The sequence below is a fragment of the Papilio xuthus genome, unplaced genomic scaffold (assembly GCF_000836235.2).
Source record: "Papilio xuthus unplaced genomic scaffold, Pxut_1.1 DF827756.1, whole genome shotgun sequence".
Lineage (NCBI taxonomy): Eukaryota > Metazoa > Arthropoda > Insecta > Lepidoptera > Papilionidae > Papilio > Papilio xuthus.
Window position 1 is genome coordinate 2,532,070 of NW_013530893.1, and position 14,425 is coordinate 2,546,494.

Below are 14,425 nucleotides of genomic sequence, written 5' to 3' on the forward strand. Positions count from 1 at the left end.
TTACAAGGATATGTTCTGGTAAGAGGCGCTGCTATCGCGGTTAGGTTTGTCAGTATATAAAACCTTTTTTGACATAGAAAATGACATAAAAGATAAAATGTGACATGACTGCTACAGCACAGATGATCTTGACATTTTGACATTGACAGGTGGGCGGGAGGAGCTGTCATAATTTAGTTCGATTTATGCCTACCGTGTCATAACATCTGCAACTTCATATAATCTATTGCATCGCAATTTTAAGTGAAAATTTTCCAATCTATATATATAAAAGAAAGTCGTGTTAGTTACACTATTTATAACTCAAGAACGGCTTTACCGATATGGCTGAAAATTGGTGAGAAGGTAGCTTAGAGCCAGGAGACGGACATAGGATACTATTTATCCTTTTTTTTCGAATGAAGAGCTGCTTTTAATTTAACCTACTAATATTATAAATGCGAATGTTTAAATGGATGTGATGTGGATGGGTGTTTGAAGATATCTCTAGAACGGCTGAACAGATCTCCATTAAATTTGGCATACGTATAGAACATAGTCTGAAAGAACACATCGGCTACAGTAATTAAGTTATTTTTAGATATCTACGCGGACGGAGTCGCGGGCGACAGCTAGTTAGTAATAAAAGAGAAAGAAATTTTCATCAATATACTTAGGACAATATTCGAAATTACAAATTACATTTTTGTCATAACTTAGTTACAATTAAAACTGTTAACACAATTTAGATTTCAACAAGCCATTGCACAATAAAGAAGTTGTAAACAAACGCTGCACAGAAATATTAATACGTAACAAATGCCATTTAATATGTCACATATGCAGAGTAAAAGGGAAGATATCACACCGAAAAATGACATATTTAAGTTGAGTTTTTCTGGTTGTGGGGCCATCATTCTGCATGGCTCCGATTTAGCTAAAAATAAAGTGTGGAATCAATAATTTATTCCATAAAATAACTAAGAAAACTAGATCAGTTGGTTACAAATTTGAAGAAAAAAACCCTAAAGACAACAGTCCAATGACACTCTCAAAATCGGTTTATCGTGGATTTCTGAGAACAAAATCTTACTTATAATATTATAAATGCGAATGTTTAGATGGATGGATGGATGGACGTTTGTTTGAAAGTATCTTCCACAACGACTGAACGGATCTCGATGAAATTTGGCATACATATAGAACATAGTCTGGAAGAACATTTGCTATTAAAAATTATTGAACTTTTAAAAACGTAAAGTAAAAAGTTGAACTTTTTTAATAGTTATTTATTAATTTAAAAACTTACTTCTTCCGAGTCCGAAAACCATTTTGTATTTTACACTGAGAATTTATATTCCAAAATAACTACGATAATTTAGTTCTTACGATGTTTGCCGAAAATTTTGTTGAAGACTTGTCAATAATATTTTTCTTTTGTTTCAACCAAAGAGTATTTTATAGTCTTCTTTCTTAGTTTCTATTAAACCAGATTTTTATAAAAAGGATTAATGAAATTCTCCATGACATTGATGTTTTTTTTCTGAGGGAAATATTCTCATTAAGTACTAGCTCTGAACTTCAGTCTGTGAAGTTTTTTTTTAAATATTATATGCTGGCAAATAAGCAAGCGGACACCTGGTTTCGCCGAAACGGCGAAGCGACCCCTACCCATAGACCGTTGCCTACTTTTAATCGACGGAGGAGGAGACGCATAGAAAGAGAAAGTTTCCGTTCATATGCGTCCCCTCTTCCATCATATCCACTTCTAACAAGGAAAGGTTGGGAAGGGAAAGAATACTTAAATTAGCTAATTTTTAGCAAATTCAGATGGACGCTTGATTGCTTGTGACCTACAAGAAAATGTAATGATTTAAAGTTTATATTACCTTTAAATTAAAACATAAAACTCTTCACTATAAGGATTATTTTAGTATTACTTTAAGAACACTAATATTGCTCTAAGTATGCAATAAACTTTATATATTTCATATTTTATCGGACGACGTCAGCGTTGGGAATTTCATAATTAAAAATTACTCAAAACTTTAATACGTTAACTTATTTTTACTAGCTCTTTAGCTTATTAGCTGAGCTGGCTTAATCATTAAGTTTTATTATTTAGGTACTTGCTTTTGACTCCGTCCATGCGGAATTTAAAAAAAAACTTAATAATTTAGGCATTACTAATTAGAATAATTTGGCGCGAATGACGTGCTTTCGTTACAAAGTCCAGTGTCAGAGTGATTAGTGAGGGGACATAAACGTCGACATTTTAGTAAGACTAGTGTTGGGTAAATACACTCCCACATTTTCGGATTTTCTTCCTAATAAGTAGCTTTGTTCTTCCAGACTTTGCTTTACTTGTATATTTTTCATCGATATCGATGCAGCCGTTCTGGTGATAACTATAAGCTTGGATAGATGGATGTTTTAACAAACAAATATTTATTTATGCATGGGTCAAGTTTTGTTGTTGTTCAATTACGCCGTCGAAAGCTTTGATAAACACATGGCGATTCAGATTTAAATCCGTTTAAAAATATATTTCTTTTTCTATAGATAATTAAATTAATACGTGGTATAAATAATGATCATGACATTTTGATATGAAAGTGTATTTTTAATTATTAAAAACGTAATGTTATCATAAATATATTCACAATTATTTACTGAGCCTAGAGAAAAGAGCTATCTACTATCCAAAAATGTTTACAGATTTGTGCTACACTATGTTATCAAACTATTACTCTTTCAAATTTGAGCTTCGGCATAGTTATTTTAAATTATTTCTTAGTGAGTATATCGAAGTCCTATTTCATACTGAGATTTTTTTTGGAACTTACGATATTTCGTATTTACAACGCCATCTATTAGAAAATCATGAAACCAATAATATATACATGCAGATACATACACAAATATTAAAAAAATATGACGAGGTAGAAACCATAACGATCCTTACGCTTCTTCTAGTATATTTTAATTTAATATATCACTCCATATAATAATCTCTCTTCTCTTTGACTTTTTAAATCAACAAAATGAAAAATAAAAAGAAAAACCATGTTATTTCTTAACCTTCTTGAACATGTCATGTACATAAAAATATAATAAAAGCACTCCTTTTTAGGAAAAGCTCTTAAGTGTCAGTATGAAAAGCTTGGAGCATTCGTAAATACATCGAGATTTATTAAAATTTCAACTCATCTCAACTGAGAAGGCAAGTACAGGTGTCATGAAGTATATCAAAACAAAAATGCACCCTATGTAGTTGTAATAAGATTGATATTAAAATATATTTGGTTGCTTGACATAAATTTATTCATTTGGGTCATATCTTTTTGGTGATTTTTAGAAGAATGTCTTAAATAATTATGGCATGTTTAATGAAAGTAATATTTTGTAATATACGCGTCAGGAGTATCAAATTAGCTAGTTTTTACTTCAACGTGGATGTCTGAATATACGAGTAAGATTTAAATTTTACTAGTACAAAGCCTAACATTTTATAATAAAATACGTTCCTTCTAAAATTTATGCTGCTTTTTTCAAGTTCCCTTCACGTTATCCTACTTTAATAAAATTACTATTATACTTTTTTCTTTTTCACAATATTATAAATCCGAATGTTTGGATGGATGGATGTTTGTTTGAAGGTATCTCCAGAACGACTGGATGGATTTCGATGAAATTTGGCATGGATGTAGAAAATTCTGGAAGAACACATAGGCTGATAATTAAGTTTTTTTCAATTCCGAGGCAGAGACAGAGTCGCGGATTGTCATCCGTAGTAAGAAGTACATTATATATGGTTACCATTTATAATGTAAGCTACATATGTTTACAGTGTTCAAATAGATGGAGGCTACTGAGTCCATAGAAACAAAAAAAATATTGAGTCGATTTTCCCGCTATACTTTTTACATATATAAAATATTTTAGTGAACTTACAAACAATATTGCTAAAAATGTATACCAAAAAAAACCTCCCCATTTAATTTGATTACTAAAACAGTCTCGAACAACACAAACGAATTAAATCCGCGGCCGCAATTTGAATGGGTTTTGAATAAAAAAGTAATTCTCGTTGCTAAACGAAACCCTTTCCTACCACAGCACAATACGGTCGACAGATTGTAACTCATTGTGAAAGATATTCACAGATTTTCAATTAAATATTATCTCTTTTAATCGCTTATACTTTTACAACTGTTGCTTTAATAAACGTTTAACCGTTAGTTCACAAACCACCATCTGGTTAAAATTTAAGGTAATTTAAAAAATAATCAACCGAAGTGAATGTTACTAAGTGGAAGCATAGTCTGATGAGTGTGCGTCCCGGAGGCTTAATTTAGTCCTCTTTTCCTTCCCCCTTTTTTCTTATAAGGAAAGCATGGGAAGTGGAAGTGGACTTTCAGGATGAGAGGATGCATGAAAAGGGAAAATATTTTCTTTCTGTGCATCCTCTCCTCCGTCGATTAAAGGTGGGCAAAGCATATGCAATTGCGTATAACTCTGGGCAACGGTCACTTCGCTATTTCAGCGATTTCAGGTGGCCGCTCGCTTGTTTGCCACCTTATGATATAAAAAATCTATACTCTATGTATCATTTATTGTGCTTTTTTGGTATTACTTAATTTAAGAAAACGAAATTTATAAAATCGCGTAAACTTTGTTTCCCTAGAGGATAACGTTGAATGATCTTTTCGAGATTCTCAAATGGGCGAGATTTATGTTCAATTATTGTGAGTTACTGGGTTGAACATTGTTATTTACTAGCAGGCTTAATTCTTATTCATTTAGTTAATTAATAAGGCACCAAAGTTAAAATATTTTATAAAAACTGTCTTAATTATCTAAGCAGTCAAGGAGGATTCAAAAGAAATATGACCTTGAAGTTATTTAAAAAATATTCGAAAAAAATATATTTCGCTATTAGGGATAATTTGGCATTGGAGAATTAAGGTGATGCCCTTTGATACACTCATCGTCAGCTCACTATACGTCCCCACTGAGGAGCTCGGAGCCTACCCTAAATCGAGGGAAACTAGGCCTTAGTCAAACACGCTGGCCCAGTGCGGGTTGGTTGTCCTCACTCATATCTTTGAATTTCTTCTCAGATATGTGCAGGCATCACGATGTTTTCCTTCACCGTAATAACGTCAGAATAAATCGAAAATCACATTGATACATAGCGGGATTCGAACCCAGGACCTGCAGATTGCAAGTCAAGTGCGTAATCCACTGAGCCACTGACGCTCAGCCAACCTTTGACACACACTCTTGTTAATTAAAGAAAACGCATCGGCAAATGTTTTTGTTCCTATTTTTTCGAATTTCGTTATCTAATTGTTTGCTTTTACTTACCTATTACTAAAAATAAGTGTCTCTATAGTCCCCTTTTTAAAACTTGAGCTGTAAAAATCACCTTATAAAATGCTCTATGTTCTTCCAAAGAGAATAAAAATAGAGGAAATCGGCAATGGAACAGATTTGAAATTAAATTCTCTTGCAAAAAGTTTTTAAATTAAAAAAAGTAACTAAAAAGTTTTTCACAATAAAGCACTTAGCTCTTAAATTACTGAATTTTACTTCATTAAGGCGATTATTTCACTTTCGAACGAATCAATTTGCATTATAAATACGATTAAAGGCGTCTAAACTATTTGTTAAATAAACGAGAGATGTTTAAATTAGCATTGGAAATTGTGTTTTAAAATTCAAATATCGCGTTCGTTTCGTTCAAGATAATATCGACTATATTAGCTTATATTTAAAAGCACTAACTGTTAATTTCTGAGACTCAAACTATATAGAACACATCACCTCTTTGACAAAACCGAGATAACAATGTTTTAAATAGGATTAAAATCAGTGCTTGTCGAGAGAGCTCTGTATATGCGTACGAAGAATTTTTTCAATGATTTTTTTTAATCGCTCTTTGACCTGTAATTTAAATATAACCAATAAATATTGTATTGTATTGTAGGGATTTTTGTCTCAGAAACCCACGGTAAGTGGTATAAATATACGAACAATCAATTATAAAAAACCACACTTTTAGTGAAATATCAATTGTAGGCATCCAAATGAATAGGAATAATCAATTTTTATAAATATTTCTAGCTGTCGCCCGCGACTTCGTCTGCGTGGAATGAAAAAAAAAGTAATTAGATCCCTGCAATTATTCGATTTCTCACCTTTTAAGCCTTCTCTAGACCTCCACGAACATTTCAAGACTAATATAAGATAATTCCGTTCAGCCGTTCTCGAGTTTTAGCGAGACTAACGAACAGCAATTGAAGAACTTTGAAGTATAAGGGTGAGTTGCATCAACTAACTGTAACTATACCCAGCGCCTTGACATCGGTTAAATCTACGATTACGCAAAAAATTATTGCACCATCTTAACGATCGTTAAATTGACGTCATATTTACATAACTGTAACTACTCAATTTTGGACGGTTACGGTTAGCGTTAAGGTTAGTTTGTGTCAAAAGTGATGTGTGTATGTCAACTGTCACAATTTCTAACGTACAAAAGTGCAAATTTGGTACGTAAATAACAGAAAAGGATAATTATTTATTACTTAGTAAATTATTAAGCACTCTTATTGGATATTGTGAGACCTAAATTAAATATGAAATTACATTTTTCTATTTTTAGTCATCAATAGTATGAAAGCAATATTCTCTATCGGCTTTGACCTTTACGAGATCGAAATGTTTTGATATTGAGACATAAATATTTATTTGGAAACATAACGCCCCCACCGAGGATATCGGGGATTTGAATTATTACGAACCGAATGTATAGAGACACGAATAATAAAATATTATGAAATTTTATTGTTTTTTGTTTTTCCCTTCAACAATTTCATAAAAATTTAACTTGATACTTTAGTTTAACTCTGTGGGAGTATATTAATTTTGTGTAAGTTAAAGGGCATGCGGTCACTTAATTTTTGTTTCTCTTTTTATTTTTTTTTGGGACTTTCGATCGATTGTACTTAGGAACTAATTACAACTACAAGTATGCAAGCAAGCAACAAAACAATAAAAAAAACAAGCAATAATAATACCAAAAAAAAACTTAAATTCTTGAAAGAGGGAAGTGACTGCAGACCATAGACATTCGAATTTGCAGATTCGTACCTTTTGATAGACAGAAGGGATATTTTTTCTATCTATAACTATGCGTCTCCTCATTTGTCAAATTTGCCTCCCCGTCCGATCCCATCCTTACAATAAAATGGTGGGATAAGTAAGAGGCACAAAATTAGGCCTCCGACACGCACACAAATCAGGCGAAACGTGGAATTGCTTCTACTTCAATTCATCTGTTTGGGGTATATGAAAATTCTACACTAAGGGACAGCGTAGATAACATTTAAACAACTTTAAGTGTGTCAGTAAATCACGACTTAAGTCTTGTTTAAAATAAATACATACACAATTTTAATCATTGGCAATTAATTATATAGAAATTTTATACATCACAGGATCTTAGTTATTCCTTATTCTGCTCGTAAATACCTGTCGTGTTATTAAAATTTCACGTCATCTTAAATTGCGTAGCTGGAGTCAGGCATCCGTAACTGTCAGACAGGAATGTACGTCTTCGCCTCATTATATAAACTTAAGAATTTCGGTAATTTATCTCGTTTAACAATTACGATCACTTACAATAGCTTGCTGTCTTCTGAACATTTATGACTATTTTAAACTGTAACGTAGCAATGCAATTCTTTATTTACGCGTAACTTTGAAAACTTTTCGGTTGTATTTTTGTATTTGCATTCTTCCCAAATAATTGAGATGTAATAGTATTTTGTACAGTACACTTACCTATTTTTTTTATTTCACCTAAATTCGTTGAAATTGTAGATACCTTACTACGGAGGAGGAGACGCACAGAAAGAGAATCTTTCCCCTATGTATGATTCCGTCAAATCAACTTATTCTTCCCATCCTTTCTTTGTTTTATCTGGCGTTTTATTCAATGATATTTTTAAGTTACATGCTATTCTTATAAAAAATTATAATTTTTCAGCAATCACTCTGGTCAGGTTGTCTATCGACATAGGTCTCTCCGAATTGTTTCCAATTCAATGTTAACTGACATTAGAATAGTATGTATACTAACGATTAACTTATCGATGTTCATTGAATAAGCCCTTACGGTAGCTCTAACGTATCGATTTGACCTGTGAAAGCAATCAGCTCTCCGGATATCATCTAACAAAGTGTCAAGTTTGATGACGCTCTGTGAAATGCAAATTGCTTTTACTCTCGCAACGTTTAACAACGAATTTTGAAGTTACTAGTACAATTTTTATTAGTTTCACCATCACGTACCACAGTACGTTTTAATGTACGTTTTAAACGTACACGTTTAAAGAAGTTTCTCTTTACTAACATTATTAACATTGTTATTTATTTATCTCAGAGTTTCCATTCGCTCGGAATTAAAAAAAAAACTTAATTAATAGCTTATGTGTTATTCCAGGCTACGTTTTAAATATGTGTCAAATATCAGCGAGATCTACGCAGCCGTTTTGGAGATATCTTAAAACAAACATCCATCCAACCATCCAAACATTCGCATTTGTAATATCACTCGCTGTCGCCTGCGACTACCTCCGCGCGGAATTAAAAACAAACTTAATAAGTAGTCTATGTGTTCTTTCAATGTTTTACACCATTTCAGAGATCATTTTTAATAAATTAACAACGCAATCTAGTGTTGGGTTAAACACGTTTTTTATTATACATTTTTGTCTGATTATCATGAAGGATTTAGCCCTTTCGTAGTCTGTATAAATTTGCTGACTAAAGATTTCAGCGTGGAAACATTACGATTGGAGTTTGTGATTTATTTTCTTCTCAAAGTTGGATTAATTTCTTGTTTCTCGCAGACGTGACAGTTTTTAATTTCGTGTACGCCATTTCTTATTGTTGCTTTGAAATGTTTATATATTTATTGAAGCGAACGACAAATAAATCTTGGAAATAATAATTGAAAATTTGAGACATGTTTTCATTTGCGTTTAAAATTTAGTTTGTGATGTGTTATTTTATAAATTCAGTTTTTTTTCCTTTGAGGTTAAATGGTTTCTTAATTATTTTTTTGTTACACGTAGGATATTCGGTAAATATAGGACTTAAAAAATAAACATGTTGACTTTTTTGCAATATGGTAAACTAGCGGTCGCCTGCGACTCCGTCTGCGCGGATTTAGAAACAAACAAAATTAGTAGCATATGTGTTCTTCCAGACTATGTTCTACATCTATGCCAAATTACAGGGAGATCCATACAACGGTTCTCGATATACCTTCAAAACAAACATCCATCCATCCAAACATTCGCATTTATAATATTAGTAAGATTATAACTTCCCATAATTTTTTACAATCAACCTTTTTTTTCCAAGTACAATAAAAAATATAATACGTCAGACTTACTCTTTATGACTATACAAAACTAATATTTTTCGTAACAAGTAATAATACTTACGTATTTATAAAAGTTAAAATTAATTGCTCAATTTCTTACTCAATAAATAAAATTAATATCAATCTAAAAAGATATTAAATATTAATTAAATGAATAAGATATTGTTAAAGTATTAAACTTTCATGTTACAAATTATATCGCGATCTATTCAGAAAAGTTAGAGTTTTTTTTAAATTTGAAATCCCTTATCGCTCCGATATTTCAATTGGAGACAGCTGTCTTCATTTTCATTTTCTTTTGGCTCTTAGCTTATTTTATGGAGCGATAAGCTATGATAATTCCTTGCTGTAATTGTTTGGCAACTTTGACTTTACATTTAACTGTCGGATCATTGTTCGAAACATCATTATCATCAGTTCACTATACGTCCCCACCAAGGGGCTCGGAGTCTACCCTAAGTTAAGGGTGATTATGCCATAGTCAACCACGCTGGCCAAGTGTTGGTTGGTTGACTTCACACATATCTTTGAATATCTTCTCAGATATATGCAGGTTGCATCACGATGTTTTTCTTCACCGTAAGAACGTCGGATAAATGTACATATGTAAATCGGAAATCGAAAAACACCTTGGTTCACGGCGGAATTCGAACCCAGGACCTGCAGATTGCAAGTCAAGTGCTTGATAAAAAAATAGTGTCCTATGTCTGCTCCTGACTCTAAGCTACCTCCTCACCAATTTTCAGCCATATCAGTAAAGCCGTTCTTGAGTTATAAATAGTGTAACTAACACGACTTGCTTTTATATATATGTAGAAGAAGATAAGATGATGAAAGTATGATTTATGTTTACACTTAAATAAAACATTCGCACTTACTTCTTTGATGGTAAATATATTTGTTCAATGTTTAAACTTCATTTAAAAATTATTCATAGTTTGTGTTTGGTCAACATTTCAGTATTGTTTGTCGACACTCGACGCGGTGAATCGGTTTTGTATAAATATTTACTTTGTCAGTACATCTATTTATAAATCATTTTTTTTTGAATAAATTGTATTTTTTATTCAACTATTTGCATAACAAATCGAAACATAGATAAATATTTTTGAATGTTGATTTGTTTAGAAACGTTTGATATTTATTTGGGATATCAAACACTGATTTTTTTTATTTAATACTAATATTATCAACAAATCAATACAAGTTTTGGTGTATGATACAAAATTCAGTAGCTGTTGATACTCTGTATAAAACGTATAATTCCTGAAATCTTTGACAAACTCTCTAGTTCCCAGAATCCCACGGTAAATTTCTTTAGCACCTAACAAATGTTTTGAAAGTCTGAAGAACAAAGTAGAAAAGACATTGAATCTGTTGTTAATAAAACTTATTATGATATTTATTCCCATTAAGTTTTTGGACCTTTGATGCAATCTTGATGTTAGTAATAAAACGCATGTTGGGTTCAACTACCCATAATTTTTTTCCTTATGTAAAAATGACAAGTTGATAAATCTTGTTAGGATTTAAAACATTCGATATGTAGAAAACAATAAACGAAAGTTTTAATTTACAATCGGAAGTTGAAAATGAAATCAAACAAATCAAAAACAAAAACAAAATCTTTTTATCTGTTGTACCTTTCATTCTCTCCGTTCTTACAGATAATACAAAGAAAATCAATACGTGCCCTCGGCAGGCATACGACACTCATTTCCCGGAGTCAACAACGTTTGTGTACTCATCTTTTTTAATAAATGAAGCTACGATTGTTGAATAATGATATACATATTTCACCCGATGAGCGTAGTTCTATTATCGCACTTAGTTTTTACAAAAAATATGGAAAACTAGATGTCGCCCGTGACTCCTAAAACTTAATTAGTAGTCTATGTGTTCTTTGAGACTATGTTCTATATCTATGCCAAATTTCAGCGAGATCTATGCAGCTGTTCTGGAGATACCTTCATCCAAACATCCATCCACGGATGGATGAGAGATAACCAAACATTCTCATTTATAATATTAGTAAGAAGTATTTATGTAAAGAGCAAATGTACAAAACAAGAAGCTAAAGTCCAACAAGGATCTTTGCGTACCAGACCGGATAGTTTTACCGATTTTTAGGCAACATCGACTACATTACATATCTTCTTACTGTTAGGAAGAAAATCCGACACTGCGCCGTACCGGTGTACTGGCACAACACTAGCCTTACTATAATGTCGACATCTATGTCCCCTCACTAATCATTCTTACACATTGTAATGTAAGCGCGCCATTCGCGGCAAAGGATTGTAACTGATAAATGTCTAAAATTACATACTTGTAGGTCTACAGTGTCGTTTTTTTAACACTTTATTTATTACTTAAGTTATATAATAATTTAACTTACAGTTTCCAATTCGTTTACATTCGTCACTCGGTTTTTCAACGTTGCGTGTGACTGTCGGAGTTACGAATCATTTATTTTTTCACTTTGTTATTTCCACCAACCGACTCGGGGCGTTCGTGTTTTGAAATGCCTCGATAAACATTTCAAATGCTATGGCGACGTTTACAAATCGCTTCGAATAAATACCAAAGTTAACTCTAGCTAACTTATTTATGTTATTTTTTTTAGCTTTCAACGAATTTGTTAAACGTTAGTATATTTTGTAGTAATCTTATACTTTATTTTAATTAAATTAACCATGTTTATATACTATTTGATAAACGTAAAACCAAGTCATAATTAATTCTTACTAATATTATAAATGCGAATGTTTGGATGGATGGATGGATGTTTGTTAGAAGGTATCTCCGGAACAGCTGCATGGATTTCGCTGAAATTTGGCATAGATATAGAACATAGTCTACAAGAACACAAAGGCTACTAATTAAGTTTTTTTCTCCCGCGGACGATGTCGCGGGTGACAGCTAGTCTTTTATATAAGGTTAAAATACTCATAGTATAATATCTTATTTACTTAGGTCATAGTATACAAAGTTAATAAATAAATATACATTCTGGTATAAAAACGGCTAAACACTCACGTATATTCGTCCGGTGGCGGCACCGACCAGTTTTGAGCCCATTGGGGGCCCTTCACCAGGGTGAGTGGGACTGGTATTATTTCGCGGACGTGCCTCTCAGCTCACTTTTATATCAGTTTATTATGATGTGTCACGAAAGTTTGACTAATTTAAATATATATTTCATCAGATGTCAGTGCGTTAAAAACAAAAATGAAATTGCTTACCTAATATTTTTTTATTTTTTCAGCTTCAAGTGAACAGAAATACGACAAAAGGCTATCACAAATCCGAAGAGACGCAGCGATCACAATTATTGGTATTACAAATAATAAAACCGCTTTTGAGGTAAATTTTATTTTACAACGCAACTAATTATACTTGAGTTAAATACATAAGAAAGAAAATGGCAAGTCTTCAGTCACATGACTTTCTTTCTACTTCATTTAAGTGCCACGATTGGCATAAAACTTCGTCAAATCCATTTCTCCATCCTATCATTTCTTTATAATAAAACTGTGGAACAAGAACGTAGACTAAAATTTGGCTTTCGACGAGCACACAAATCAGACGAAACAAAACTTTCCGGATGAGAGGTTGTATGGAATGGGAAAATATTTTCTTTCTGTGCATCCTCTCCGTCGTTAAAGATAGGCAACGCATATGCGATTGCGTATGTCTGTGGGCAACGATCACTTCGCTATTTCAGCGATTTCAAGTGGCCGCTCGATCGTTGCCACCTTATAATATAAAAAAACTAAGAAAACATTTATTTTTGTAACTAAGCACTGGATTTTTTTTAATAATTATTTCTTACAGGATACGATAGCATCAATAGTAATTTATTTGAAAGATTACGAGAACAATTACTCTGACTGCATGAAACATCTCAATGACAATGATACTGTAAAGAATACTTGGACATTCTGGAATTCAGTATTTTACGCTGGAACTATTTTTACAACTATTGGTGAGTTTTTTGAGTACCTACTTATTTATAATATTCTTGTCTCTGTCTCCTGCGACTACATCCAAACTGAATCAAAAATACACTTTAATAGTAGCCTATGTGTGCCAAACTATGATCATCCATGCCACATTTCATCAAGACCATCTGGAGATACCTTCAAATATCCATTCATCCAAACTTTCACATTTATAATATTAGTAAGATTAAAATATTAATTAAAGTGCTTAAAGTCAGTACTCTTAGGCAAAAATAAGCTTCCTGCTGTATCTATAAATTAACAATCCAATTGATTTAAATCTACATAACATCGTAAATAACGTGTTTTGTGAAAATTCTCGAAACTCGATTACAGTATGCAAAAAGATATCGTAGTAGAACAAACGCTCCGAACTGGAAAGCTTCATTCAGAGTGATTTATTAAAATACTGTTTTAACTTGCTTATCTTTTACGTTTATTTTTCTGAAAGATACACTTTTTTTTGTATTCGTGAATTTCAAATACCTATGTACTATAATATAATAATCACTTAATAATAAATGATTTAAGATCTAAAAGATAAGATATTAATGTCACTCTACCTACTGTGATAGCAAAAAAGCAATTTTGCTTAAGTTTACTCTTGCTATTCATTTTTCACAGGCTCGAATGAAACTAATTTGATAATAGAATTTTTCATTTCTTCGCTCTCCCATTTTCACTGCGATTTCTAATAGCCGAACCATTAACTCGAGATAGATGAAGTAAGATGGATCACCAGATAGAACTAGGCGCTCCTAGAGAGACTGGAATTACAAATTTAAAAATCCATTTCGAGAATGAACCATTTTACTTAGTTAAAGTAGGTATTATTCTTCAAGAATTAATGAATAAAATTAAGTAAGTAAAATATATCATTTGATACTCGTACCGGCAGATAAGAGAGAGCAAAAATCTGTTTCTAAGGAAAATACAGGATCATGTGAACTAACATGAAAACCAACTAACGTGGTGGTTCGAT

General features: G+C 32.2%; 1 long non-coding RNA gene across 1 annotated transcript; it reads right to left on the reverse strand.

The window, feature by feature from the left end:
- Nucleotides 1-634: 634 nt before the first annotated feature.
- LOC106116402 (uncharacterized) lies at nt 635-1,414 on the reverse strand. Its single transcript, XR_001227821.1, has 2 exons — nt 1,289-1,414; nt 635-916 (listed from the first exon to the last, which is right to left on the reverse strand). It is a non-coding gene; the product is annotated as an uncharacterized LOC106116402 (long non-coding RNA).
- Between the last annotated feature and the right edge of the window lie 13,011 nt (nt 1,415-14,425).